This window comes from Micromys minutus (assembly GCF_963924665.1).
Source record: "Micromys minutus genome assembly, chromosome: 18".
NCBI classification, from domain to species: Eukaryota; Metazoa; Chordata; class Mammalia; order Rodentia; family Muridae; genus Micromys; species Micromys minutus.
In genome coordinates this window covers 214,321-239,529 of record NC_137953.1, presented here as the reverse complement: position 1 = coordinate 239,529, position 25,209 = coordinate 214,321, and the positions used below count along the sequence as shown (strand labels likewise).

The following is a 25,209-nucleotide window of genomic DNA, read 5'->3' as shown; positions in this document are numbered from 1 at the left end:
GAGTTCCAAGACAACTTGATAATAGAGAAATCCTGTATCAAAAAGACCAAATAAAATAAAATAAAATAAAATAAAATAAAATAAAATAGATAATAGATCATTTTCCAGGAAAACATGTTACCAAATTGATAGGGACAGAAATAAAAAAGACCAAAGCACCACCCTTCCCACCAATACTGAAATCAGATGCTTCCAGATATGAGCTCCCTTCCTCTTCTAAAGAATAGCTATCTTAGACAGAACACAGAGGAAAGTGGGTGAGCTCTTCCTCTAAAGCCTTCTGTTTATATAACACCATGACTTAACGGAAGTGTCAACCATATCTCAATTATGAATGCCAACATAAAAATCTTAACTGAAAGTATTCAAAATTACAATACAATTATTAAAAAGAATGACATGTAACTAACAGCATCTATTCTGTTATGTATTACTAGAGAACCTACCACATTAGTAGGACAAAAGATTAAAAAATAATCCTAAATAATATCATAAAGATTCCTGGCAAATTTTTAAAAAGTTAAATGAGATCAGAAATTAACATCTTAATGATAAAACAGTAGTTACATCTCACTAAGAGAATGCTTCTGTTCTGTAGCCAGTCAGCACTACAGTAAAAGAAAGAAAGTGGGAACCTAAGTATTTACAAGGAACAATAGAGATTATTACTGCTTGAAAAAATGATGCAATCACATACCAAAAGGTTTTGAAGGATCAGAAAGAAAAACCACCACTGAGGTCTGTGTTGGAAGTTTATAGAACTAACACTAACTCAACAAACAGTTTTCTACACAAAAGCAAAAAATGAAAATAAAAAGATTTCATGTCTAGTACAAACTCAAGGAATGTAGAGAACAGAAGAAAATGTGAAGTTGATGGGAAGACACAAAATGCTTTCTCGCATATAAAAAGGACCAAATGTTAAAATGGGTATTTATCCTAGGGAAACTAAAGAGCTGATCTTCAAACTGTTCTATATTCAAATCAATTATAATTGCAACAAAGTGGTGTGAAGGTTTAGCTGAAACATAAATGCAAAACAGAAACAGAGACACCAGGAGAAAAACAAGGGAAGAGAGACCCTACTCCCTTCCAAAAAGCCTATCTTCCAAACTAGAATAATCATAAAGAACAGAGTGCTGGCACTGGAGGTGTGAGCAGAGCAGTGAGTTACAAGATAGCACAAATATGGTCTGAATGTTTCCTAAGAAGTGTGTCACCAAAGGGATGGTTAAGAGGGGACTGTTAACACATGATGCCTGTACCTAATAGGAATAAGGTGAGAACATAGCTTTCTCCTCATCAAAACAAAGGCAAAGACTATATGCAGAAGAATGGAGAAACTAGGTGGTTTTAGATGAGTGTGGGGTTAAGTTCAGAGGTCATTGTGAGCTGGAAAGAAAATACACAAGTCGTGTAAACTTTTGAGTAGAAAATAATAAGGTGAGTCAAATGATTACCAAAAGAAGCTGGCAAAATGCTTTGGTGGATAAAGTACTTGCCAAGCCTGATGATCTGAGTTAGGGCCCAGGACCCACATGGTGAAAAGAGAACTGAGTACTGCAAATTGTCCTGGTACCTCTACTTGTACACTGTGACATAGTATACACACACATGCACACACGCACACACAAACACACAAAATGTAAAAAACACACACAGAGAAAGAACAATAATAGTTATAACATATTTGGCATAGGCCAAGGTCTTCATTTTACAGAGTTTATGCAAATTAAAGAGACAAAAGAGCCCAGTTCAAAAACGAACAAGTTTATGAAGAGGTAATTTATAGACACAGTGACACAAATGTCCAGTAAACAGCATTTGAAGACAATCTTGTTCATAAGTAACAGAAATTCAAAGAGCAGCAAAGGAAAATGGCCTCATTTCACCTGACAAGTCAAGTAAAGCTTGAGACAACTAGTAACACTTAATCCAGCCAAAGTCTGGAGAAAAGACCAATCTTCACAGAGTACTGTAGGGTGTAACCTGATGCCACATTTCCATGAGGGAATTAGAATATATATATATTAAAGGTTTATCTATTTTATTTATATGAGGTAGACTGTTGTTGTCTTCAGCCACACCAGAAAAGGGCATCATGTCCCATTACAGATGGTTGTGAGCCACCATGTAGTTGCTAGGAATTGAAGTCAGGACCTCTGAAAGGGCAGTTAGTGCTCTTAAACACTGAGCCATCTTTCCAGCCCCTAGGCAATATTTTTAAGAACTATGGATGTAAATCTATGAACCATCTGACTTGCAGCCTTATCACTAAGCAGTCACACATGCTATCCTCATACAAGCCAACTGAGCTTAAGAAACAGGCTGCATGTATATAATCAACTGATTTTTTTAGGGTAGCAGTTTATCAAAGAGCTACAGAAAACAGCAGTCATATAACTCAATGCTTATGGAATGTGAACAAAATCAGATGTAAATATACACTCTGACAAGCATCATGAAGATCACAATAATGCATAAAGTGAGCACTGCTTTATGTGTGTGCATGTTTGTGTGGGGATATGTGCACATGTGAATACAGATGTCTTCAGAATCCAGAAAGGGGTGTTAGATCCCCTGGAATTAGGAGGTAGGTGTTGGTTGTTGCAAGGTACCACATGGGTGTTGGGAACCAAATTCAGGTTCATTAAAGAGCAGTACATGCTGTTAACCAGAGTTCTCTCTCCAGTCTCTTATCATTTTCACTGTCGTCTGTTTTATTTTTGAGTCAGGGTTTCATAGTGTGGCTAAAGTTGTCCCTGGTATCACAGAAGTCCTCCTGCCTCATGCTCCCAAGTGCTGGGATTATAGGTTTGAGCTGCCATGCTTGGCTTGAGTGTTGTTTTTAAAAGAACATACACAGAAGCACCACACCAGCTGCCAAAAGTCCATATCTAGGCTTAGCTCAATTATTATCAGAGAAGCTTCTGCTGGCAGCTAATGGAAGCAGATGCAGAGACCCGCATCAAAATATTAGGTGGAGAGTGAGCCCAAATTGAAGATCTCCACTGGGTCCCTCCCCTTAGAGCTGGGGTAAATGGGGAGAGGAAGAATTGAGGAACTAGAGGGGTCAATAAGACAAGAAGAACAAAGTCTGCAGATATCAACTAAGTAGGGCTTGCAGGGGCTCACAGATACTAAAGAAATAATCATGGAGCCTGCATGGGTCTACACTAAGTCCTCTGAATATATGCTATGGTTGTTAGCCTAGTGATTCTTTTAAACAGTTCTTATTTAGTTTTTATTCATAATCATATATTTAACTTTGCAATCTAGCTAGACTTGAAGGGGAATGAGGAAAATATGGAACCCAAAGAACTTCAGTGAGAGCAGAGATTACAGGATATTGTGAGCAGATGGGGTGGGAGTGCTCTCCTGATCTACAGAAGAAATGGTTTGATGGGTTAAATGCCCAAAAGTCAAAAGAAATTAGAGTTGTTCATAGTCAGGAATAGATCATCTTGTTGGTCTTGCCACTCCTGGATCCAAAATGCTCCATGGCTTCCACAATGTTCATGCCTTCTTTCACCTTCCCAAAGACCACATGCTTGCCATCGAGCCACTCAGTCTTGGCAGTGCAGATAAAAAACTGGGAACCATTTGTGTTTGGTCCAGCATTGGCCATGGACAAGATGCCAGGACCTGTATGCTTCAGGATGAAGTTCTCATCCTCAAATTTCTCTCCATAGATGGACCTGGTGCCAGTGTGAAGTCACCACCCTGGAACATAAATACTGGAATAATTCTGTGAAAGGAGGAACTCTTATAGCCAAATCCTTTCTCTCCAGTGCTCAGAGCACAAAAGTTTTCTACCATCTTTGGAACTTTGTCTGCAAACAGCTCAAAGGAGACGTGGCCCAAGGGCTTGCCATCTACCATGATATTAAAGAACACAGTGGGGTTGACCATGGCTGCAGCAAGAGGAGAAAAGTGACAGCAGGACAGCGGTGTTTGCTAGCCTAGTGTTTTTATGGAACTCCAAACAGTGGGAATGGGGATATCTGTGACTCTTTTGTCTGCTCATGGGATCCTTTTCCTCCTATTGGGTTGCCTTGTCCAGCCTTGATATGAGGGTTTGTGTCCACTCTAATTGTATCTTGTTAATGCTGCTTGTGTTTAGTGGCTATCCCTAGGAGGCCAGATCTTTTCAGAAGGAAAATGAAGGAGGAGTAGGTCTGGGGTAGAGGGGAGGTGGCTCACACAGAGTGGAAGTATTGGGGGTGGGGCTGCAGTTGGAATATATTGTGAACAAATAAACAAACAAATGAATGAACATAACAATTTCATTTAAAAAAGAAAACAGTGAAATATTTCTTTCATTAGCCCTCCAATAATAAGGACTCATATTTATCATATAAATATATGAAATTGTCAAACAATAAAAAAGCACAGTGGATAGTGTGGTAGGAAAGATGATGGTAGTAAAACAGTAGTAGTAAACTACTATTTATTAAATATATTATTGTATTTAAAGTAAAATTTAGTTTACATTGGCCTATTATGAAAATCAGTCCCAACACTGCTGAGCCTTACTTAGTCTCTACACGTGTTCAGGACTTGAATAAAATTGATTTTCTTGTGCATACTCATGCTTAATGAATAGTACATACACACACAGATGTATCATTATTTTTAAATTAGCTTTAACTTTAAAAGTTCTATTGCTATCAAGATAATAAATTAGTTGTGAAAAGTTTTACACAGAGAGAAAAGCAGGAATGTATAAAACTTCTATTTTGTAATTAAAAAAAATGCAAATCTGCCAGTGTTTTTTTTTTTCAGGAAAAATCTGGTAATTTTCAAATATTGCTAATGACCTAAAAATGTTAAAGCACAATTAAAAATTGTACCATTTTATTTTTAAGTAAAAAACAAAGCAAAACAAAAACAATAGGGTGTGTGTGTGTAAACACACAGAGACCCCCAAATGCTCTTAAATGAGTCCTGATATAAAACTGCCTCTGAAAAACTGGTAAAAGCCAAAACCAAACTACAACCAATCCAAACACCAATCCAACTTAACCCAACCCAACCCAACCCAACCAACCAACCAACCAACCAAACAAACAAACAATCAAACAAAAAACCCAACTGTTATACCTGCTTGCAATGGTTCTGAGGAATGGATCTGTAGTGAGGAAGGAAAGACTGCCTCATCTTTTTTCTGCTGAGATGATTCATCTTTATTTTTTAAAAAGCCACAATTATCTAACAAAATGAGATTTTCAATAATTTCTCCCTTATTTTCCATATTAAACTAATAAATGTTTGCTTATAAGCAAGATTATCTTTTACTTTTGTGATTTCTCTAGGCTATTTGTGCGAGCATGTGCGTGCATGCATGTGTGTGTGTATGTGTGTGTGTGTGTAGACCAGAGGATACCACATGTTATTCCTCAAGAGCTATCCATTTTTTTTTTTTTTTTTTTTTTTGAGTCAGGATCTCTCATTGGCATGAGCCTCATGAAGTAGACTAGCCTGACTGGGCAGCAGGATAATAAGGATTTACCTTACATCATCCCAGTGCTGGAGTTACAAGTATGTGACACCATACCTGGCCTTTTTATGTGGGCTCTGGGGCTAGAACTCAGGTCCTCACGCTTATATGGCAAGCACTTTACTTGAGCTATCTCTCCAACCCAGTGCATTTATTTTTGAACTTACTAGAGACCAGAATAATGAATCTGTTGGCCTATCCAGTCATCCTTGCCTAGTATCAGAATCTCAGGAAATTGACAGTAAACCACTAGCCCCAGCCTCCATTATCAACACAGCTAGAATCACTGAGAAGAGGGAGCCTCAACTGAGAAAATACCTCCATAAGATCGGGCTGTTGGCAAGCCCATAGGGCATCTTCTTAATTAGGATTGATGTGGGGAGTGTCCAGCCCACTATGGGTGGGAATATCCTGAGAAGGTGGTTCTATGTTACATAAGAAAATGGGAAAGTCAGTAAGCAGCACTTCTCCATGTCTTCTCTACCAGCTCCTGCTTCCACGTTCCTGATGTGCTTGAGTTCCTGTTTGATGATGAACTGTAATGTGAATCTGAGCATGGTATTTCACTACAACAGTAACACTAAGACAGTGAACTCACCTCATCAAGGCCACAAGGTCATTAACACTGCTGCCCTCTGCTCTCTGCCCAGCTCATTCTGTCTCTTGACTGGGCTGATTAAATGTCATGCCATGAAATTTGTTATCATTATTACCTATCCTCCAGGAAGTGAAGAAAAATGATTTAATTTTGACACCTAAATGAATTTTGACAAATTATGTAACTAACGCTCTCAACAACTTGCCCTAATAAAAATCTGGTAGTTTTTCTACTATAGTGAGAAAAACTCATCCTTGCATCATTTCATAAAGTGCAGCCACTCAGGTCAGGGGCAGCTAACCATACATTTCTGCAGCCACCTTCCAAATGGGGCCTTCTAAGCCCTGTTACTGCCAAATGATCCTCATTCAAGGATTCCTTCATTCTCACTATCCATCCTCTCATTCAATGATCACACATAGTTAAATCCTCTGGTACCAGCTCATCCACTGGCCCATTCTCCCATAAATCCTGTCCTTCAGGTTATGAAAGAGTCCAGACTGAAAATAGATGTAAAGCTAATTGTGAGGCAGATGAAGAAAAGTGAGGGACCTAGAAAGGCCTATGAACAATAGAGTTGAGTATCTTAGTTATTGTTCTATTGCTATGACAGCTCACCATGACAACTTACAAAAGGAAGTGTTTAATTGAGCTAAGAGTATCAGAGGGTTAGACTCCATAATGGCAGAGCAAAGGCATGATGGTGGGAATAACTAAGAGTTTACATCTTGATCCATGATCAAGAGATAAAGAGCACACTAAGAATGGCAGGATTCTTGAAACTTCAAGCCTGTCCTTGTGTCACACCTCCTTCAGTAAGGCCACAAACTTCTTAATCCTTCGCAAACAATTTCATCAAATGGGAACCAAGTAGTTAAACATGAGCCTGGGGGCCCATTTTCACTGTGGTGGTTTGAATGAAAATAGTCCCCACAGATTCATAGGGAGTGGCACTCTTAGGAGGTGTGTCCTTGTTGGGGTGGGTGTGGCTTTGTTGGAGAAAATGTATCACTGTGGGTGGGCTTTGAGGCTTTAGAACCTCAAGTCAGGCCTAGTGGCTCACTCTCTCTTTCTGCTGCCTGACAATCCAGATGTAGAACTTTTGGTAACATCTCCAGCAGCATGTTTGCCTGAATGTGACCATGCTTCCTGCCTTGATGACAATGGACTTAATGTCTGAACTGTAAGCTAGCCCCAATTAAATGCTTTCCTTTATAAGAGTTGCCCTGGTCGTGGTATCTCTTCACAGCAGTAGAAACTCTAATGGAAGAGGGTGTGTTCACTAGGCCAGGAATCAGACCTTACTTGCATACCTGACTGGCTTCACAGGATACTTCCAAACCAAACCCAGGCTTCTGATCTTCAATAGAAAAGGTTTTGACACCCCAAAGCTGTCTCTTTCAGTATAGGCCAGGTCTAGGAGACATCCACAGCCTAGGTAGTATGGGGCTCTGCAGAACTGGGCAAAGTTTGTTGACTAAGAACTGCTCAGGTACAGATGAGGGGAAGCCAGCTCTACACAGACATCAAAGCTAGAGTGTATGAGGCTGCACAGCCTCATACCTTCCTACAGAAATGCAGTGTTCTCCTATTATTCCAACTCAGCCAAGTCCCTTATAAGAGGGCCAGTGGCACAGGAGACCACATATACATTATGTGCTCCAGAAGGGCAAGGGTATAGCCCCTTACCCTGTCAGGAAGTAACATTTCTATGTTCTTGAGCTGAGTGAAGAAACTAAGCACACAATTTTACGTTTACCTTTATTCAACTTGAATCATAATGAAACACAAAAGCCCAGTTTAAATATACAAAAAGGAAAAATAATTCATGGTATATGTAAACACACAGGAAAATAACCTGAGCAAACAGTAAGAAGTCTTATGTAAGAAATGGTGGTTATCTGTTTTTACATTGCATAGAAAAGATCTGAAAGAGCAAATCTGCAAATTATCAACTATTTTGGGCAAGTTCTAAAAAGTTTTTCTGGTTTATATCACATTAGGAGCTTGTGCTGAATACACAGTTTGCATGCATGTTGTCTGAAGCCACTAAGTACATTAGAGGTACCCAAAATGTACTGTGAAACACACTAGATTTTTGGGAGATGGACAGGAATGAGTGTGTGTGCTTAGAGTAGAGGGACAGAAAAGTCAATAAGGTGACCCCTGACTGCCTCTCTAAGACTTATATAAGTGTGGAAGGGTAGAGGTTCTGAAAGGCCTGTGGATAGTTTGAAGGCTTGCCTTACCCAGAAAACACTTGCAGTTTGCTCTGCTAGGAATAGAGTGGGGAAATCCAGACTATGAGGAAAATGGGCCCATCAGAAAGTCTGTAGTGCTGGACTCTGGGTAGAGTAAGAGGAGAGTTCAAAGATGCCAGGGCAAAGTTGGAATGTGTTAGCTGCACAGAGGTTTTCTTTTTTTCTTTAAGATTTATTTATTTTATGTGAGTATACTGTCACTCTCTTCAGACACACCAGAAGAGGGCATCAGATCCCATTACAGATGGTTGTTAGCCACCATGTGGTTGCTGAGAATTGAACTCAGAACCTCTGGAAGAGCAATCAGTGCTCTTAACCACTGAGCCATCTCCCCAGCCATCAGGTTGCCTTCTTTACCTAGCCTGTACCTCATTTTCCCCCTACAAAGGCAGGATATCTGATTCTGATGAGTGTATTCTGAGATCCTGCATGGACTGCATTTCTCAGCTTTTGGGTACTTCCAAAGTTGATCCATCTAGTGAGGACAACCAGCCTTCAAGCAGAGGGTGAAATCTTGCTTTATAATCCCTTTCTCCACAGAAACTGCCAGGCTAGTCTGTCTCCAGGTGCCTAGACAAACATAACCTCTCCTAACGTCCTTCTAGCTCCTTGGGATTGATGGAGTAATACTTAAGACTATGGCAATAGCATGTGCTCTATTTGGTGTAAGGCTCAGATGGAGTTGAGGAACACCAAAAAAAAAAAAAAAAAAAAAAAAAAAAAAATCTTTTTGTTTTCATTTTCCTCTTCCCATCACACACTTCCTATGGCAGAAGGATGGCTGGCTGGAGAAGGGTCAAGAATTCCCTGGCTCTCACTTTCCATCTGAGGCCCTCACCTAGAAGGCAAAGGTAGGTCTGGGATATGCTCCAAGCTTCACCTGGTGGGGTGCCTGTTCACATGACTAATACTAGCTGCTAGGTTAGCTAGCTGTCTGAAACTAGCTATTTAACAAGTGACTCCCACAGGAAACAGGCATGGAACCATGTGATTTCTCTCAGGCTTGAGTTCTTGTCCATCTTCCCAGTGCAAACTTAGCCCCAAGGAAGATGGAAAAAAAAAAAAAAACCCACAAAAAAAAGGAGCAGTGATGGTTGGAAGGCCATGTCATGCAGCTTGGAATGTTTATTTTGTAAACAAACCAATGGCAATAAATTATGCTGAACTTTTAATAAGATGCACATCATATTAGGTCTGTATTTTTGCCAAGAAAAAAAAAAGGTAAAGGGAAGTAGAGAGAGAAAAATGCCTTGAAGTAAAGATCACAAAAGGGGCTTCCTGTTATGAGATACGGGTGCATTTCCTTGACCAAAACCAGACAGATCGAAATGCCAAATGAAAAATCATGAAAACTATAAACAGGTGACATACTTGAACTTGCTTCCTTTCCTTCCTAGGCCTCAGGCAGCAGCCAGGGGCCACCCCTGCTCTTGTGGTTGGCAGTCACCAGAGGCAGCACTGAGGGGACATGACATGCCTGTCAATGCTGAGCAAGGAGGGATCTTGGAGAACCTGGAACCTGAATCACCTCCTTCTGTTTCCCTGAAGCCTGGATTACCAGACAAATGTATCTTGTGACTGAGTGAGCTGTGCCAGAACTGAATGAACACCACATATACTGAGTGCAGCCAGACAAGTGTCCTGTGACAGTCAGTGGCAGTCCTGGCACCATTGGACAGTCCTATTTAGTGGGCACTACAGAGGTCTGGGTACATGTCAAAAGGTGATTCCTCATTAAGACAAAAGTGATATTGGTTCTCTAACCAACAAGAAAAAGTTAATTTAAAAAAACCTTAGATATTAGGAAATTCATATTAGAAAATTCAGCCACACTTTTATAAATCACCTATAGGCCCAAGAAGGAATCAGAACCAAAAACCTGAAAGCTTTATCAGGTGATTAAAAGTAGGACATATTACTAGAGGAAGTCAAAACAGGATTTAGAGGAAAATTTACAGTTCTAAATGTATCCACCAGAAAAGAAGAACGGCAGGTGATTAATGATATAGCACTCACTTCAAGAGATTATATGAGAACAGCTGAATAACCCAAAGAAGTCAGAAGAAAGGAAACAAGTCAATGGTGAGGAAGAAAATAAGGAGGGGGAAAAAAAAAACAAATATCAACATTAGAAAAAAATGGGAGATCATGACAGAGTCTGGAAAACATAAAAGAATACCAAAAAAGTTTCTTAATTTTATACCAATAAATAGATAAAATAGGTTCATAAAGGGTCGGGGAGATGGCTCTTAGGTTAAAAACACTGACTGCTTGCTCTTCCAGAGGTCCTGAGTTCAGTTCCCAGCAACCACATGGTGGCTCACAATCATCTGTAATGTGATCTGATGCCCTCTTCTGATGTGTCTGAAGACAGCAACAGTATACTCACATACATAAAGTAAATAGATCTTAAAAAAATAGGTTTATAAAAATATAATAATAGAACAAAGTGGAAGCTAATATATATCCATATTTAAAAGCTAGAAATGTAGGCCTAAACCTTCCTTAGAGGCTATGGTCTGGGAACTGTTAAAATGGTGGCTAAATTCTATATGACATATGAAAAAAGCAAACAAAAAACCCTGCAACGCCCCTCCCCAAGCCTTTCTTCATACCCAGCAACAATTAATTTGGGATAGCTCACAACCTAAAATGCAAAAAGCACAATCCTGTTAAAAAAAAAAGACAAACTGAAGTTATCAAAATTAAAGATCTCAGATATCAAGAAAAGGGCAAGCTACAGAATACAACCTGAGTTTTTGAGGGGATATCCAATATGTGAGCAAATCAATTGTATTTCTATATTCAAACAGCAAATAACTAGAAATATTTTTCAGTAATATCAAATAATACTTAAAATAAACTTAATAAATGATATTAAAAACTGTAGCTCTTTACTGGGGAAAAACTATATCTCCAAAGCTATAGAAAATATACCATGTTCATGGACTGGGGTGCTCAGGCATGAGGCCAGCTGCCTATGGTGTCCCATGGATTTCACCCAGTGCCACCAGTCACAATCCCAATACACTTAAAAACTAAGGTAATAAGGAAATTCTTATGGTTGCAGGGGGTCTTAAAGAGCCAAAACAATGTGTGAGATAAACAGAGCTGAAAGACTGACTCTACCTCATTTAAAAATTACTCTAAAGTAACAATGATCAAGACAGTATAAACTTGGAATTAAAATGGGTAGATCAATAGCACCAAACAGAGTCCAGAAATACATTCATACGATTACTTACATTTTTTCACTGTATTTATCTACATATGTATATGTACATGTGGAAGTCAGAGAACAACTTGCAGAAGTCAGTTCTCTCCTTCTACAACATGGGTCACAGGGACTGAACTCAGGTCTTCAGGCTTGGTAGGAAGCACCCTTAAGTGATTAACCAATCTGCCAGCCCAAGTAATTCACTTTTTAAAACACAAATGCCAAGGCATTTATGGGAGAAAGGAAATTCTTTTCAAAACAATTATACAGACATATGAAAAAATAACAATAAAGAATCCACCCTTCAAGCCTTTCTTCATACCAAAAAATTAAATTTGGGATGGCACACAACATATAACACAGAAAGTACACACTATTAATAATAATAGTAATAGTAATAATAATAATGACAAATTGAAGCTTATCAAAATTAAAGATCTCAGATATCAATAAAATGCACAAAGAATCATATAATGATTCATAAAAGATCACTTACCAGTCAATTTACTAAATAGCAAGCAGTATGATCCCATACTGGTACTGGGCATGGGAGCTGGTCCTCTTTACTGGACACAGCCCCCTAAACAGGATAAAAATGCAACTGTACCCACCCATGTATACTCTATCTATACTGATACCTGGCTGCAACTGAGTACTTGGTTCATAAGTACAGAAACTGGCCATTCTTCATAGCCCCCTCAGACAGGTTAGAAGCCTCCAGAGAGAGAGAAGATACCAAGGTACTGCAGAGAGGCAGGTGAACAAACATTCCAAAGGTGGTTAAAAAAAAAAAAAAAAAACCAGGATTCATACACATAGGTTTTATTTAGCTTATACCAAATAAGCCTCTTGAGTACACTGTAGCTGTCTTCAGACACAGCAGAAGAGGGCATCAGATTCCAATACAGATGGTTGTAAGCCACCATATGGTTGCTGGGATTTGAACTCAGGACCTCTGGAAGAGCAGTCAGTGCTCTTAACCGCTGAGCCATCTCTCCAGCATAAGCCTCTTGAAAGTATAGATTTCTAGCTCTCTCACCCCAGAAATGTAAGTTACAGGCCCTCTGCTCCAACTCAACATACCAGCTGAGTACTATGTGCTGAGAGCTTTCTAGAGTCAATGTAGGGCCCCATTCCTAGGGTTCAAGTACACGCTTGTTCACACGGGACTCTCCTTTTCCTCACCTGGCCCTATGCTAGGTCTCAAATATGAGTGATCTCAAGCCCCCTGACCTGCTGATCACTGTCAGAGAAGGCAGGGTTCAGTCTTGCTCAGGCACAACTAGCTCACCGTGAATGTACACTTTCCTTCCTTCCAGTAGTAAGAAAGATAAGGAGTCAAGAAGCTCAGTCAAATTCCTGTTTGGCACCTCTACCTCGAGTGAAACATACCAGCTGTCACAGCCTTAAATTTTGTCTTTGCAACATCTGCCAAAACCACTTACATCCTTAGAAATTCTTTTCTTAGAAATTTGTTTAAAAACCAAAATCACTCAAACAACAAAAACAAACAAAAAAGACCTGTGTCATAAATGCATACTGTAAGACACAAAAGAGACGATCAACCAAGACTGGAAACAGGCGTACTGGTTATGACAAGAAAGAAGGTGTGTTTGTGCTATTGCGACTACAGTTGCATAAGGCAGAGGGAAGTGGGCTGTATTCATTTTTGCTGCTGTGATAAAACACTAACCTAAATCAACTTGGGGAGGAAAAGGTTTATTTCATTTTATAATTCTCAGGTTACAGTCTAGCACTGAGGATGGTCAGGACAGATATACAATTTAGGAGCTTACAGCAGAAATCACCAAGTCACACTGCTTACTGGTATGTTCTCACGACCCATGCTCAGCTATCTTCCTTACACAGTTCAGGTCCATCTGCTCAGGAAGGACACTGCCCACTGTGGGCTGGGCCCTACTACATTAATTAGTAATCAAGAAAACATTCCACAGTCATACCCACAGGCTAATTTGATGGAGGCAATCTTTGACTGAGGTTCCCCCTTCCCAGATGACTTAGTTTGTGTTAAGCTGAAAATAAAAACTAAGCATTATATAGGCAGGTCTGTCCTTATTCTGGAATACCATCCCAGACAAAGTCTTTGTTGGGGAACTCAAGGTACAAAATGTGTATGTTACAGTGCCATTAAAAGAGCAGTAATGGGAAATAGAGACACACCTGACTGTGCACAGGTATGCATATAGAATGGTGCTAGGGTGGGAAACACTTTGCAATACATTTGGACTTTTTTCTATCATAATAATGTATTGTCTATTTTCTTAAAAGCAGGGATGCAGCTCACTAGTGGAGTGCCTGCATTGTGCTTGGGAGGCTGCAGGCTTTATTTCCAGCACTGAAAAGCAGTCCCATAGACTAATTCTCCTGACCAAACACCAGAAGAGTAGTCTTCTTATAACATTCTTTCCTCTGGTCTCAGCCAGCCTTGCTTTCCCCATTCACAGACACAGGCACAGGCACACATACAGATCTACAGCTAGTTCTCATCTCTTCTTCCCTTACCATGGTAGGCATGGCTCTGCATAGCCTTTCTTGAAGACAGAGGGTATATAAGCCTCCACTTCTGAGTTGCTTCACCAAGGTCTTTCCTGTGTGCAACTCCCTGGCCTACATGTTTTAAGGTCATCTTTTACATACCAAATTAACTCTGGAGGCTTGCTTTTCTAAATGACTGTATGAATAGCATCACTTCTACTCCCACAGCACAGTGGGTCATGGTGTTGTGGGAGATATCATTAAACCACCACTATCACCTTAATAGGGAGATTGGGGAGTCTAAGCCAGCTAAAGGAGCCTAGATCCTTCTAGTAAGAAAAAAAAATTATTGTCAAGGAAGAGGGAAGACCAGAGGGAGCCCTGATGGATTTTGATTGGAGTCAGGGACTCTTGCCAAGCTGCAATATAGACTATGTGGGTGGACATATATCTTCATCTATAATTACAGACATGTCTGTAAAGGTTTCTACACCAGAGTATATTTTTCTGCTTTCTAACAAGGCTCAGAAGTAATGATGATCCAGTATCAATGACAATACCAGTGCCTAGACCTTGGTTTATATGATCAGTCACCAGTTAAAAGAACCAGAGGCTTCTGGGAGAAACAGCAAATTCCAGGGCTAGGGCACAAAATTACAAGATGAGTAGAGTGTATCTGAAAGTCAGGAAGTGCTCAAAATGTCAAGGGGACACAGAAGCCAGACTGAGAGAGCACACAGTAGTCAGGAATTAAACCATTTGAATAGCAAAACAATGTAATATTGGATTATAACATTAAGTATAAAGCCCAAATCCACAATCCATACTGATCAAGATGCCTGACTAAATTACCCGATGGGGAGAAAAGGACACTTCCCATGGGAAAGGTTCCTAATGATGCATAATGAAATACTCTTTCCTTAAGGTGGGGAAGCTTCCTCTTTCTACTGGACCAAGCTCTGCCCATGAGGAGGGCAGATCATGGAGGTGCACTGAACATTGGATTCAAATATTTATAACAGTCACTAAGGGAAGGATGAAAAATGCCTGAAGTATATTCATCAAATACAGGCCAAGATTCCAGGTAACTAAGAGAAGACTATGTTCCAGAGAGAAAGAAGAACACTGGGACTTATGTAAAGGAGAAAGGTGGCAGAAGAGGCTGGACAAACCTCAGTCTGTCCAGCCAACCAACAGACCTGTTGGGGACTGGAGCCAAAGTCACACTTCAAGAAAAGAAAGGCAACTCTGAATTGCCAATGGGCATTCTAGCCAGAAGATGACCCTGACTCTTGTGCTGCAGGACACTGATGGAGAAAAAAAAATCCATTTGATTATTCTCTGTATCTTGGGGTGATGTAGCCAGGTACCACCTTGAAAGAAGGCCCAAGCTACTCTGGGACCTGTAGACAAGGAACAAATGCAACTTAGGGAGACTGTGGACACATGCCATGGTATCTGCCTAGGAGATAGCCATGGCAGAAAAATGAGGGTTGGTGAGTGGAGAGTTGGGTATAGAGAAGCTTAAGTAGAAGGGCTCATGCTGTGGTCTGTGGTCCTGTGTTCCCTCTGTGGCAAAGGAACATCCCTAAGGATTCCTGAGGAGGCCCTGAACCCATGGTTGGTGGAATGCTAACCCAGGATCCCATTCCCTGGACATGTAGTCTACTGGCTGCTTGAATTGAGAACTCTGGCCCAGAGAGAGCAGAGAGGCCTGACTGTTTGCAGTTGCCTCGCTCCTTGAAGGGTGGCTCATTGCTGGGCAGGTTTGAAAGTGTTGGGTCAGCAGACAGAGCACTGGCTTTCCCTAGTTCTCCCCTCCAGTGTCTCAGAGTTGACTCTCTCCAGTGCACTTTCAGACTCTTCTGGGTTTCAATATTTGTCTCTCATGAATATACCAACTGGGGAGTCTCAGGATAATGTGGATCCTGCCTAGCTCATAAGCTGCAAAGCTAGTTAGGCCAACAGTAGCTTCGAGAAGCTCAAAAGTAATACAGGAAAGGCTGTGGAGGAAGGGTAAGAGGCAATGGCTACAACTACCACCCCAAAACCAGCAGATTTCAAGTTAAAAGAACCAGAAAAAAAGTCTTTCAATTCATTATCATTTTAAAAAATCATTTTTATTCTGTTTATTATATTATTGTTTTCACTTTTCTATTTTTAAAGATCTTTTCTGTTTTTAGTTTTTAAATCACTTTTACTGCTTTTCTAATTTCATTAAGGTATTTTTTCCTTACTGTGTAATTAGATTTATCTCTCACTCTTTTCTAATTCCTCATTCTTCCTGGTTTATTTTTTCTATTTTATCTTGCCTTTTCTTTCCTTTTTCCCTTTCACTGCCATTCTATTTCATTCATTTATTATCATTTTTACTGTGACTGATTTTTAACTTCAGTTCACAATGTTATTGCTATCCTCTTTTCTATGGCTGTGTTAGCTGGCTTAACTGACTTCAACTGTATCTATACTTGGTTTGTCTTGGTAAGTTGTAGTTTATTTTCTCCTCCCTGGTGTTAGGATTGGGCCCTCAGAGAAGACTGATCACTAAGAAGATCCCCAGATGAAATCAGAAATGATGCTCATTCCAACAGATATGTACCACAACTTAGCACATGACAAAGCAACAATGAAAGACGACTCCATAATCTACGACTCCCTAAAAACCAAATTCAAAGACAGCAAAATGCCTGAGATGCCAAAGAACTAAAAATTTTGGTTTTTAAAATAACCAATTATCTCAAAGAATATTCAAATAGACAGATGAAGTAAATTCAAGTCAATTCAAGACCTGGACAAAAAATTCAACTTTAATAAGAAAGGGCTAGAGAGATGTCTCAGCATTTAAAAGTGCTTACTTACTGGCTTTTGCAGACTCCCAGAACCCACATGGCAGTTTTCACACATTTGTAACTCCAATTCCAGTGAGTCCAACACCCTCTTCTGGCCTCCTTGAGCACTTGCACACATATGCTACTGAGGCATGTACACACAGGCATGCATACATAAAAACTAACAAATATATTTTTTAAAAACAAACCTTAAAAAATAAATTCAACAACTTGGATAAGAAAGTTAGAGAGAGTCTGAGAGAAAACTAAAAACCAGTAATACAAAAATCTCAATAGACCGAACAGGAAGGAGAGAGATTGTCAGCAACTGAAGGTAAGGCTGAAGGGTTACCACTTTGATAGCAATACAGAGAAAAAAAAAAAAAAAAAAAAAAAGCAGTCTTTACCACAGCATCCAAAATCACTGGGACACAATGAAAAGACTAACCCAGGGAGCTGATATGCAGACTGAGGACACAGAAAGTGATTTCAATGAAATTATAACAGAAAGTCACCACTTCTAGGAAAAGAAAAGAACATGAGGCATTCATAAACCCAACCAGACATGGCCAGAAAAGAACCCTTTATCACACTGCAGGTACAATACCATGACAATGGAAAAAACATTAAAGCTGCAAGAGAAATGTTTGAAAAGCAAGTATGGTGCCAGGCACCACAACATCTGAAAGAAGAAATACATGAATGGTAATTAACAGGCATATGGAGCACCACACAGCAGGAAGACTTCATGAACTAAGGCTGCAGAGCAGCACAGATAAACCTGGAAATCACATTGCCAACCATAGAGAACAGGCTCAAAATAAGACAGAAACGTTACCACTAGCATATAGCTTTAAAACACACAAAACAATGCCATATATTTATGACTATAAACCTGTGGAAGAAGTATTTCTTTCAAACTTCAGACAGAAAAGTATCTCATAGAGTGAACCCAGGAGCTTACAGGTATCATCAAGGTCTTTTCCTAAGTACAGTTAAAAGCCTGTAAGTGTGTTGGTTTAAAGCCTCTATGGACTATTTGACAGTTCTACAGACTTAGGGGACAGTTCAAAAGGGGTGGGCAAGGGGCTGAGTGCCAAGAGCCCTGAGGCCAATAAGTGCAGGCTCCAGAGCTAGCAAGAAGCAAACTGAAGGAGTACAGAGGGGAAGCTGGGTCATTGTCCACAGTGGCAGCATAAGGAAGAAAAATAGATTAAGGCTCAGGAAAGGCTGCAGAGCAGGAAGGAAGGGGCTGTCTGATCACTATCCATCCTACTGCTCCACAGTACAAATGATGCAGGCAGTAAAGAGCAAGGCAGAGTACAGCTCTGGCTTTCCTTTACCCTTTGGCCTTCTTTACAGCCCTTCCCCTCCCTGCTCTCTACTCATCCATCACATGCCACAGATGTTCAAGAAGGAAGGTCTTCTCTTTGCAAACTTATTCATTGTCATGAGTCCTGTGTCCCAGTGGATGACTTGCTAGCAGAATACTGTGTCTAGCACATTAAACATCCTAGGTTCAGTCCTTAGTGCCACATACACAAAAGGTGCAAGAGAGTAAACATTACATTGTATGTATGTAATTCCAGCATTTAGGAGGAAGTAGGGGTTGGGGGTGGTAGGGTCATGAGTTCATTAAGTATCACAAAGGCCAGTGGCTAGCTTGCACTCTTATTCTTAACTGAACCCTCACCTGGACTGTGCATCACCACACACCCACAATGTGTCTCCAATAAGCTAGCCACATGGCCAGGTACCTTAACTCTACTTCCTTCCTATGATAGTCCCTCACTCCTTCCTCTTGTTTATGCTTCTTTAGTGCAGTGACTACAGAGATTCTGTATTCATACTATACCTAGTAGCCTTCACAGGACCAGAACCTCTTTATCCAGGATAGCCCACCAAGCCAGCTGGCATGGAACCACTTAGTAAATTTCTATAATCTGCATCCGTATAACACCTGACTTATTAGAATGAGCTGAGACATCAAGATGAACTTACATGCAGAACTCTAGGAAGAATGGTGACCATCAAGGAAACAAGAAGTAGAAAGTACATATTAGAAAAATTCCAGGCTCAGTGAAGTGTCAATTGTTTTGTGTTTCACAGTTAGCTTTGTGACCTTGTAATCTGTTTACTGAAAAGGAAAAATGTCCCGGATATTTGGGTTGAGGGGTTCCCCAAAGCACTATCACAGAACTGTGCAGCAGGCTGTGTGTGCTTTGGAGCTATTGGTGGAAAACTAGCCCATGGTACCTGCTTTAGCAAGATAGGGTCATCTGTAGATATTTTTCAGTAGGGCTAAAGGCTTAATGGTAAGCATATCTTATTTTGAAAACTCTGAAGAAAATGCTAGAATGCCTCTCCTTCCTATTTAAGGGGAAAGCTGAAGTATTTCTGTGCTTCCCTTTGTTGGTCTAAGGCTACAAATGAATGATATGGAAGGGAAAGGGTGACAGTAGCATCACATACATCACTGGGCATGAGAGCCCTGTTCTACCAAGCTACTGTTATGTGAGCCAGAGGTTCAAGCCCCAGACCTAAACCTCAGCAGTTGACATCAGGAAGCTGAGTCCTGGTGTGGCAGAGCACAGCCAGGTAGGAAGGGCTGGAGGGCATTCTGAGCAGCCTAGCCTGGAGCTGCACCAGATTACACTGTGTTGGAGCCAAAAACAGTAGAAGCAGGACACAAAGGAATGAGACATCTCTGCTAGGCCGTTGGGCTCAGAAAGAACGCTCTGATTTTTCAGTTGGAAAAGCAAATGAATTCTCTGACTTCAGTTGCTATCACAGGTAACCTAATATGAACAAACAGACCTCGGCTATGGACTGTGTTTCCTTTTCAGTGAGACCCACAGCTGAACTGGTGTACTTGCCTCCCTGCAAGCTGGTCTGGAATTGAAAAGAGGGCAAGCCTAGCCACCTAGTCTCTCTGCAATGTGTATGCCTCCAGGTGTCCCTCAAGGGACAGCAGGATACAAATGAGTGTGTTCCAGAATTGGCTCCTCTGAGCAGTCTGTATGCAGTCAGGTCCATGGTGTGCATATGGGGAGTGATATTCAGAAGAAACCCACTACAAGTCTTCCAACAGAAAGCCCCCAGCTATATTCCAAAGAAAGGAGGTTCAGCCGCAGGGTCTGGCAGTCTCATTCCTTTGCCTCTGACCTATATCTGGTCAGTTCTAGTCCAACACAGAGTTCACACAGCAGCCTGAGAATGAGGGAACCCAGTCACAGTGAAGGATCCCTCAGTCTAGAGCAGTGAAGGCCCCTTATACAGGCAGAGCAGAGACAACTATCTCCTAAACCCCATCAACCTATCCAAAGAGGTTATTTCCCTAGCTTCAGCTTACATTCAGCCCAGACTTGCATCTAGAGGGCATCTATAAGATATAAGTCTTCTATGGAGAAGTCTCCTGGAGCCCATTCTCAAGTGACTTACACTCAAGGGCTCTGGCTGACTCCTACATATCCTGCGTGTGTATATGTATGCGTGCCCTGGCAAGCAGCTCTAGTGCGTGTCAACATGTGGGTCTGCTTTCAATTGTGCTGGAACAATCCTACCTGATAAACAAAAACAGATCCAAAATAACCTTTGGCAAGAAGCATGTTTTTAAAAGAAGAAGAAGGTCCGAATGAACTGGCAGGAGGAGTGCTTAGGCAAACAAGCATGGTGAAGCCAAGCACCAGCGGCACATCAAAAGCTTCATAGGGTTCCCTATGGACCTTGGCCATGGCCGTGGGAAGGAGGCTTGAGCAACCTACTCCTGGCCTTCACAAGCTGGCCACCTGCTTCCCACCACTGTCTCCTAACACTTCATGTGGACCACAAGGTCAAGCATTGAGTTGGAAGCCTGAAGGCTAGAGCTCTGCTCACAGCAAGAGAGGGCAGAGGGTCTTCCAAAATTCCCGTTAGATAGTTTCAGTAAGGTCTTAAGTTTTCAGGGCAGGTTCAATGGCATGGTGTTTCCTGATAGAAAGAGCCACAACTCAGTGGAATTCAACTTTCACACACCCTTGAGCTATAAAGAGCAGAGGAGCAGAAGGTCCAAGCTGCTAGATCCAGATCCATGACCCACACCAGAGCACAAAGCCCAATATAGGCCACAACATACCTGATTGCCTGTCCTTGGAACATAGCTTTAGCAAATTAGGTTCCTGAGAGATCAGAGCAAGTTTCCATAGTACTGACCAGAAGAAAGGGTCCTCACTGCTAAGTCATTCAGGAAGGAATAACTGAGCTATCTCAAGCACTGCTCTTCAATATAGGATTCCACAGCAAAGTTCTCCAGAAACTTCTTGTGCCAGGCCTAAATCCCTTTCTAACTGGGGTTTTAGAATCTCCAAGAAGCAGATTTCTGTATGCCCACATCATCTGTTGTGACACATCTGTCCCTCCTCTATATACAGTCTCTGGGGATAAACTGCTTGAATTGTGGATGAAAGTGGTCACTCTATACCACAGTCTAAGCTGGGACTGAAAATGCCCATGAAGGCCTGCAGAGCCCAAAGCTAAGAACTGCCAAGAATTGCTATAAGGCATGGTCCTACTTAGGACCCACAAAGCAACTGGAAAGCCTAAGTATTAACATTGCCAAGAGTGCTTCAAACCATGTAACAATCACTTACAGGAGCTACAGAGGGTAGGTGGAAGGTACACGCAAACTGAAACAAGATCTATACATAAAATATGGGATTTGACTTCTTAGAGCCATGATTTTTCCTTGCCAATTAAGAAACAGGAAGTGCCTGGTTTTGGTGTCTGGGGAAGAGCAAGTAGGCTTTGGTAAACAAGAGTGCATCACTGTCGTAGCAGAAGCCAGAAGTACTAAAGTGCTGCATCAACAGAGCATTGGTAGAGAAGACAGGAGCCCCTAAGGATAGAATAATCTATGTATGTATGCACGGGAGGCCACAGACTGCATTTTTGGTGTACCAAACAACAGATCATGTGTGTTTCTTGAGAAGGGCATACAAGCAAAGTACCAAAGGCTGAAAGGGAAAACAACTGGAGGGGAAGCAAGGAGCTATGCTCATGACCAGAGCAAGGCTACCACTTGTAGAGAAGGCCCAGCACAGTAGGGACCAGAGACTGAACTATCTCACAGTAAGCCTCAGCTGTGCTAAGCTCCAAGTGGGTCAGACTAGCCTGTAGATTGCACACAAAGGCAGTGGGTAGCTATAGGTCCACCAGAACAGGGAGGCTCCACCAGAAGCCTCCCCAGCAGAGAATGGCTTTGCAGGGCCTGGGCTGGGTGAGGGAACAAAAGAGAGGTAATGGAGACATGGGAGAGTGGACCAAAAGTTCCTCTTTCTCTGACTCTATATGTTTTTTCTTTTATAAAAGCCCCATGAGAAAGAGATGAATGCTGGCTCATTGTAAAGAGTTAAACACCAATTATACAGACAAAAACATGAAAGCTCTTTGAGCTCCCTAAATTCCACTGTCTGTCACTCCCCCAAGATAGCCACTACTTACACTGTGCTGTCTTCTTCCAGACTGTTTCTGACACACTTGTATAAACTTGAATGCATGTGTAAATGGAGCCAAGTCCCCTGGTGTTTTAAAACCTGCTTCTGCACCTGGCTTTGCATTTATTCCAGCTATTCAGACTCTTTACTGCATGCCTTCAGCAAGTCTGACAAGTCTCTGTCTCTAACTATCACTTGACTCCAGCAGTGGGTTTGGCACACAGGTTAACCATTACTCTGATGTTATTGGTAACTGGTCTGTATATATAGCCTTTGCCTCCACACTTATGACCAGAGACCGAGATGGGCTATGCTTGCTATGCTGGAAAGTGGCTGGTGTGTATGGGGTGGGAAGAGGAGGGGAGTGTGGGCAGACAATGGTGAACACTGGCTATGCAGCCCTGGGCGAATCTGGCTTCCCTTTTGTAAGTGCAGCTGCCTGTCTACACTATTTATCCCTAACAACACTCTAGAAACAGCTTAGGAATGGATAGACATCCTTTCCCAGGAGGGTTGTTGGCTGAAAATTACCTGTTGTAGACCTATGGCCATTCACCATGGTTTTCCCAACCCCAGACAAGCAGGCTCACAGAATGTTGGAGGGACTTTGGATCATCATGAATGGAAGGAATAGTGCTTCTGGCACCCACTGTGTAGAAGCCAATGTCGTTGCTAAACCTTCTACTTCCTATGGCTTAGGACAGAAATGGCCACATGCTGAAGTAAAAAGGTCTGCTTTTGGCTCAGCACCTGAAGGGTTAAGCAGCCTTGCTGCCCAGGCTGCCTGTCTGCCTGCCTGCAAGGACTGCATTAAGCAGGCCAGGAGATGGGCCTTGTTGCCTGCCCGCCAGCCGTATGGTTTGCATTAGCAGTGCTCTGCTTGGCAATGTTCCCTCTGGCAGCCTGCCTTCCCTCCCTGCCCCTCCACTCTCCGCCCCAGCTCAAAAGAAAATACCAGGATCCACATATAAAACCAGCGCACTCCCCTCCTGTCTCTTACCCCAGTCTTGAATCAAACAGCTTTTAAACTCCTGACCTTCCGCCCAGGCACCCCGGTTTGTTTCACAGTGGCAGCAGCAGAGGAGGAGGCAGTAGGCTGGGAAGCAGGGGGCTGCCCTCTCTGTTACCTGGCCCTATCAGGCAAGGGTTGCCTCTCTCGGGGGGTCCCCAGAAATACCCCCTCATTTTTCAGAATAGGGATAGCTCCTGAGGCAAGAGGCTGAGATAACAGAAGCAGCCCTGGTGGGTCCTCTATGGCTACATTTTAAAAAACTTTCTCAATCATTTCATGCTAGAAGCCTAAATGCAAGGCTTGAATGCCCAACAGAAAACTATTCCAAACTTTGAGCTGCAAACATGTCTGTTAGCTTGCATCCTATCAAGTGTTTGTGTGTGTGTGTTGGGGGGGTGGTTCCTTAATCACTTCTACTTTGTTGAAACCTTATAGCCCTGGCCTATAAGCCCTGCTTATTTCTAGACCTTCAGAGCTCTCATTCTTAGCAAGGGTACTGTTACCCAGCAACAACTCAGGCTAGAGGTGTGGGGTCATCCATAGCATGTCTCTCCCATAACCATTTCTAAGCTCTGACCTTCACCAAACCCTGGTAAGCCCACTTCCTTAATAATTTTAAGGCACTGTACTACTGTGCCATGTTCCTTGAGGTCCTCTCACCACAAGACCCTGGCATTAGCCTGGAAGCCTGCAAACCTGGCCTCAGCAGCTCAGCCTTTCCCTAGAAGTTTCTGCTTCCTCAGACTTCAGATGCCTGCTTCACCTTGTAGGCATCTGTGTATATGTGCCAGAGGGGAAAGCCAGTAGACAATGTGATCTGCAGTACCAGAGCAGCACAGGCCAAATTGGTCCTCATCACTGTTGCCATATTTGAGGTCTTCACAAATGCTATCCTGAACAACCAACCAGAGGCTATGTCATAGCTGTGTGTTAACAGTTCAGTGACCTACATGGCAGGCCCAGACTCCTTAGTGACCCTTGCCCAGAGTCAGCTCACTTAAATATTCTGAAGAGAAGGGGGGAAAAACCCAAATTAAAAATACCCAAATTCTGAATGGACAGAATTTAGTTTTTAAAAGAATATGTTATAATGGAGTGTTTTACCAAAATTTCAAACAAAAGCAGGCAAGTATCTCTATTTTAATAAGGCATCTCACTTGCCTGCTCCCTTTAATTATTATAAGTTAAAGCCTGTGAACAATTACAGTAAAGTTTACAGTGCTTTTACTGTTGTTTTATTTTATTTTTAAAGAAAGAATCTAAGTATTCAGTTTAGTGGTGAATTGGCTTTACAAATTCTCAGGAAATATTCAACTTTCCTTCTGGGAGAAAAACAAATACAAAGGTCCCAGCTGAGCCCCAGACTGAAACCAGGCAGGGTAGGGCTGAGCCTAGGCTGTAGGTGTAGTTGGTCAGCTGCACTAGAAAGGGTCAGCAGCTCCTTCCAGCCCCCAGCCCCTAGCCAGCAGCCTGGTTACCCAAGGTGAAGTAAGGAGTACTGGCATAGTTCTTCCTAGGTCATGGGGTCATGGACATACTGGCTGTGACCCAGTCTCTTTCCTGGGATCACTGAATGACTGAGTTCCATGAATTGTGGAATACTTCTAGCCTATTCTTAAAGGCAGCTCTCTATCCCATTATCACTTCAATAAGGCACTCAGTGCCCTCCACTGAAGAGGTAACTTCTGACAACAGCTGTGACTGGGCCTGGCTCCTGTACACAGCAGGTGCTCACAATGTGCTGAATGAACAACATGGACACTGAATGAATAATTTTCTCCTTTTACTGTCCACTACAGTTTTGCAAAGCAAATTCAGTTCCTGAC

General features: G+C 41.8%; 1 protein-coding gene and 1 pseudogene across 5 annotated transcripts in view; both read right to left on the bottom strand.

Moving 5' to 3' along the window:
• EEFSEC (eukaryotic elongation factor, selenocysteine-tRNA specific) overlaps positions 1 to 25,209 on the bottom strand; it is a gene marked incomplete at its 5' end in the record, with an annotated part of 211,969 nt that overhangs the window by 78,951 nt on the left and 107,809 nt on the right. The gene's annotated exons all lie outside the window — the stretch shown is intronic.
• Positions 3,433 to 3,928, bottom strand: LOC308432751 (peptidyl-prolyl cis-trans isomerase A-like; annotated as a pseudogene). Its single transcript has one exon. The product of its transcript is annotated as a peptidyl-prolyl cis-trans isomerase A-like (transcript).